Source organism: Echiichthys vipera (genome assembly GCF_963691815.1).
Source record: "Echiichthys vipera genome assembly, chromosome: X".
Lineage (NCBI taxonomy): Eukaryota > Metazoa > Chordata > Actinopteri > Perciformes > Trachinidae > Echiichthys > Echiichthys vipera.
The window spans coordinates 14,282,643-14,288,666 of NC_139825.1; the positions used below are offsets into that span (position 1 = coordinate 14,282,643).

General features: G+C 40.0%; 1 protein-coding gene across 1 annotated transcript in view; it reads left to right on the forward strand.

The window, feature by feature from the left end:
* Positions 1 to 6,024, forward strand: part of cenpp (centromere protein P) — a gene marked incomplete at its 3' end in the record, with an annotated part of 124,062 nt that overhangs the window by 78,854 nt on the left and 39,184 nt on the right. The window lies entirely within an intron of this gene.

Sequence of the window (6,024 nt, forward strand, 5' to 3'; positions counted from 1 at the left end):
GGAATCTTCAGCAGAGATTTAAGGTGTAATTCCGGCACAAAATCATCCCATGGTCTTTTTCTGCGATTACATACACCAAATAAGCCATCGAGACAGTTTTTTGTGTATAAACTATTAACGGAAAAACCCCAGAGAGTCACTAACAGCTGGACGTGGCTAACACTGAACACAGTACAGTGAAGGCATTAAAACATCTTTTTTAACCACTAACACTGCTCAAAGTAACACCAAACCTCTGCAGTAGCATGAGAAGAGTCCCTACACAGAAAACGAAGCACCAACAATGTAGCTAGCGAACCTGGAGTTTATTAAAAGAGTGTTTTAAAAGACTTACCTACTGGCCCCGGTACCAGATCCTCTCATGGTAAATGCAATACAAAAGAAGCCCATTGGTGCTTTGTTTAATGTGTATCATGCTACTGCCGATGTTTGGTCCTATTTTGAGCAGTGTAAGTGTTTTAAGCGGCTGTTAGCGACTCTACCGGATTTCTCTGTCTAGAAGGCTGATGTATGTAAGTGCCGGAAAAGACCATGGCATGATTTGCACCGTAATTACACTTTAAGGTCGTGCAAGTTCCCATCAGAGTCAGAGGCAGCTTTTGAATGTGTTCTTATAGATGTCCTCCCTAATTGGAAAGTAGAGACAGGAGAGGCAGAAGAGAAACGGGCGATGCTTTGCAACATCCAGTCAACAGTCATTTGTTTTGTGTTTTCTGCATGATGTGTATTTTAACAAGGCTCAACAGGAAAGCCTAAACCTTTACGTTTTGAGGCAGAAATGAGAGATACCTCCCAAGAATGGAAAAGCTAACAGGAGCTTGCTCCCTCAGGGGTTCACGTGTTATACTATTCCTTTTTCCATTCAGTACTGGTATTTTCTGCTGAGCTGAGCTGGAACTGCACTCTAAGGCACAACTTATGGCAGAGCCAGACCATCCAAATATTCCCTGGTTTGGCAGTCAGACAAACCGAAATGGAAGCGGGTCTGTGTTCTGGTTTCAATGCATCTTTTTGTTGGGGGAAACCATATTTTCCAATCCATCATATATCTGGTTTTATGTTCATCTCGTCAAAAAGAAGGCTGCCGATCTCTCCCATGTTCAGCATACTATTTAAAGATTTTAAGCAAATGTATCTTCCTAACAGCAACTTGAAATGTACCAATACCAAAAGCTAAAGTTAATAGGGCTGTGCTAGAAATACTGCATCCACACGGTTCTCAAAGACTCTCCCCCAATATGTGAAATACAGACGTTATCACAACAAATAATAGGGAATCTCTGATTAAAACACAAACACAGGGTGAGTGACTTCATTCTCTGCTCAGGACGCCATTACTTCACAAAATCTTTACATGGAAAGGAGTTGTTCAGTAATGTTCTGAATATCGAGTACAGTGCATTTAAACAAACTCTTGACCAGTGAATTTCAAAAATGAGCCATGCCCTTAAAGATCCTTCGTCTATCGACCACTCATTTCAAAACTCCACTGTAAGATATTGTTATCTGATTATACAAGCAAGTTCATTTTTATGATTCTCCTGTTAAAAACCTCAGCCTCCATTTCCAGTTCCTCATTACCATAGCTTCATAACTCTGCTGAAACAATGCCCTTATATGTGCCAGATTTTAAGATTAAAGGAACAATTTTCCCAAATATAATTGGAAACTGATGTAAACCTGCCTGAGAGATTTCTGCTTTCTGTACAGTATTAGAGGGCCCAGGTTTTGCCCTACACTAGAAGGACCCTTAGCCCGACAGTATATCTTCTTGTGTTGTGTTTTCCTCGATATCAGTCAAACCTGTCTGTATGAAAGGTACAAAAACAACCTTTAAAATGTTGAACTGTTGTTTTGAGCAGGACTTCTGTCGTGCTGTCATCTTCTGTTCTTGCGGATCTTTTTGCATGAAAACCTCATACTTTTCAGTTGACTGTTCTGCCACAGACAGATTTAATTCAGTAGCTTCAATAGTCCAAAGAGGGAAATTGGTTTGTGGTAGTGAAAGAATCTATGGCGTAATTGTTGGAATTACAGTATTGAAACTGCAAATTAAATGTTAGAGATTATTTCCTGATGGGAGATGGTCTGCGTTCCTGATGGGAGGCGGTCAGGATGTCTTTTCTCTCTCTGCATGTCATATTTTCCAACCCATCAGTCGCCTGTGACGGCTCTGGATCAGCTGGAGCTCATTGTGTTCTTATATTTAGAAGAATTTCCTCCATCCAAGCCTTAAAATGCCGCCAGTCACCGGGGCAACTTGTAAGGCGATGGTGCCAAGGAGTTGCCTCAGAGCTGCTGCTGATGTAGTGCCACAGGAACAACTTGGTGCCAGGAAGCATTTTGTTAGAGCTGTTACAGGGTCATTACACAAGTGTTACCTGCAGCTGGGAGTGTTACCCTGCCATGATGCACAACACACCAGTGTTCACCTTGAATTCAATATGACACTCGATGATGAGTATAAATATTGGGGATAAGCTCCAATTCTGTGATTGATCAGGAGTTTGGGCGCACACAGGTAATTGTGAGCATAATGGCAAAATCATACATTGTGCTCATGAGCTAAACCTGTGTCCGTTCCCATATTTGTTTCATATATATGTGAAGTGTTTTTTATGTTAAGTGCCTCATTTTGCACACTGGCCGTCTAACTTAATTTGCTCTGGGAATGTACAAGCACAAGCACACAATAACTTTCAAACTGAATCCCCAAAGCAATTTCAGTCAAAAGCAACTGGACTTGGTTATTGGTTATTTGACTAGGAAGACGTTTCACCTCTCATCCAAACGTCTTCCTAGACAATTAACCAATAACCAAGTCCAGTTGCTTTTGACTGAAATTGCTTTGGGGATAAAGATGACCTGGACAAATGAGAACATTCACAGGTGTTTCAAACTGAAGTTGTTTCAAAGTGAGTTAAACAGAATAACACATTTTAATAAATGTGAAACTCAGTGGAAGCTATAAGACTTGCTGTGAACTAATCGCAAATGCGTATAAGTCTTAGTCTTTGCCCTCTCAGTTTTTATTCAAATTTATAAGGAGTGTTATCAACCGTGCAGAGCAAAATACTTAAATACACAACGTTATAGACCTACAACCAATCACAGCAATGAAATGACATTGCTTGCTCAGTGGAAACGATGGTGACTGCAAAAGATACTTTCAATAGAAATTTCAGCTAAACAGTAAACTAAAAGGCATTTTTTAAAACATTTTATGCAGAAATAGTCAAAGCAGTAACAGAATACTGAGTCATATATGATCAGCGCTGCCTGTTTGGACAATTTGATCTTAGTTTACTGAGCCTGAAAAAACTGTGTAACGTGTTACAAAAAAAAAAAAACCTCCACCAACTCTGTTTCACTAGTTGTATTAGTATCAATTCTGCGATATAAATCGATATTTTGTTTCCACAGAACGTGTCGATTTTTGGCCACAAGTATTAATACATTAAGTCCCATTCAAATCCCCCTGGCAATTTGCTCGCTGCCCATTTCCTCCCCGTTCGCATTGCAGGAAGAGCTTTTAGGTCCACCAGCCGCTAGTGTCGCTGTAGAGCATTTCTAGCTGTCTGTCAAGCAGAGATGGGGACTCAAGATTTGAGACTCGTGCAAAATCTTTTTATCTTTTTTACTTTTTGGAGCATTAACATCAGGAGCAGAAAGTCATTCTCTCCCACAGAGATGCGTGAGCGGCCACACTCTGCAGATGACACGGAGAGCATGTCACCGGCTGCTGCTGCTGCTGCAGGGGCAAAGATAGTTTTAAGTTGGACAGGCAACAGACCCACTCCGGTCCCAGTCTATCCAAATATCCAACTTCAAACTAACTTCACCCGGTCTGCTGCTGCAGTTACATTAACATATTGTCATATTGTTTGGCTTTAATAACTTCAGGCACAGCAGAAACTAAAGAATAACAGAATGTAACTTCTGTGTTTTAGGCTCAGCTGCATGAACTATCAACGTTAGCTTGTTACTAATGTTAGCTTTGTGAGAGGCTAACTTTTAGATTGGCGTTCATTAAATTACATATTTTTGAAAAGTGTTTTCTTGCCGGTGCTGCCACCATCTGCTGGCTAACGCTGTTAAACCTGGAGAAATACACGTTAAATATTAATGTCAGCTAAAGACAAGTTTAGGTTACAGCTTTATTGTGACCATGTAATGTTAATTTAACTGCGTTATTAGCTTTAACCATCACACTGAGTTTGAGAGGCTGGAGGATTCTGTATTTATTTCACAGAAAGAGCTCACTGACATTAAACATCTCTTTTTTCAGAGTGTCCTGAGACAGACAGCAGCACAACTGACGACGTTTCTGACAAACATAATGAGCAGCCAATACAAAATACATAACTATAATAAAATAAAATATATCAAAATCGAGCATAATCATGACTATATAATGCAGAATATCTACAGCCAGATGAGTCTGCCTCCAAGTTATAAAATGTCTTAAAATCATTCAATGAGAGCAGGACCTGGAGTTTCAGGTGTGTCTGTAATTAGTTCCAGGTAAAGGGAGCAGCAGACTTTCTTTATTTACACAAGATTATAAGCCATCTTTTGTTCGGATTTTGTTTAATTATACAATATACACTTCAGCTCTATTTTATTATTTATTAAAACCATAAGGTCTAGTAAGGATGCCCCCTGGGCGCCTCCCTAAGGAGGTGTTCCAGGCACGTCCAGCTGGGAGGAGGCCTCGGGGAAGACCCAGGACCAGGTGGAGAGATTATATCTCCACACTGGCCTGGGAACGCCTCGGGATCCCCCAGTTAGAGCTGGTTAATGTGGCCCGGGAAAGGGAAGTTTGGGGTCCCCTGCTAAAGCTGCTGCCCCCGCTACCCGACCCCGGATAAGAGGTTGAAGATGAGATGAGATAAAACCATAAGAGATGGGAGACTTGATACTTGACTTGGACTTGCAAAAGTGACTCTCTCCGCTTTCCAGTCAGAGCCATATATTGTGTAATTGATTCTTTCCGTTTTCATAATTCAATCCCAGTCAATGGAAAACTCACAAGATGTCACCAAAATCACACTGTCCTTTATGTAAATTATGCAAGTGTATCGTATCGTATTGTATCAAATCGAATCGTACTGTTGGCTGAATGCCCTGATGTATATCATATCGTGAGCTGAATATCGTGTATCGTATCGTGAGTTTAGTGTATCGCTACAGCCCTAGTTAGGATATAAGTACATTTTTAACAGTTTTGTGGGCCTCCACTTAGTTTTACCTGCGAATAAAGGGTTTATATGAAGTGGTTACAAACCTTTTTTATTTTATGACTATGACTTTTTATGCCTTAAAATAAAGTAATACTTACTTCTGACCCTCTGTCACTGGATGTTTACATCTATATGTATTCATTAAAGTTTTATTTTAACAACTTTCAAAAGGAAGGCTTATCCAGTAATTCACGACGAAATTAAAAAACTAAATGCTTCTTTTTTCCTACTTTCATATCGTTTAAATCCTCTTGTCGAGTCTGTTAAGCACATCTAACCTGATTGTAAGCCATAGGTCTACATCCTGAGGATTGTATGTGTCTAATGACTTTTAGATTGTTCCTTCATGTGTTTGATTTGTGAGACTGATGAACGCAGCAGCTGTTCACGTTGGCAGACAAGGAGAGTTTTCTCTTTTCAACAGGAAAACCTTTGATCTTCGAGCTTCTGCTCGTGGGAAGAAAGTTTTCCAGCTGAAGTACGATGAGATGACGACTGCCAGCATCTAGAAAGTCACCAGACATTACCGATTGTTGTTTTTTATTGCTTTTCTACTTTTAGATTTATTTTTGTCTGCATATAAGTGTCTAATATTTGCAATCGGTCTTACCAAAGAGGGAGCTGAGGTTTTTCTCCTCTTCACATTTTAGCTTTTCTGTTCCAATCATACTTTCGATCTGTCTCCTACTGAAGTAAATGATCCTTAACCTCAAGCTTTAAGAGGAAAATATTATGATACAGTTGGCTTTCAGTTCTGATATTACAGCTTTCACTGAATGTG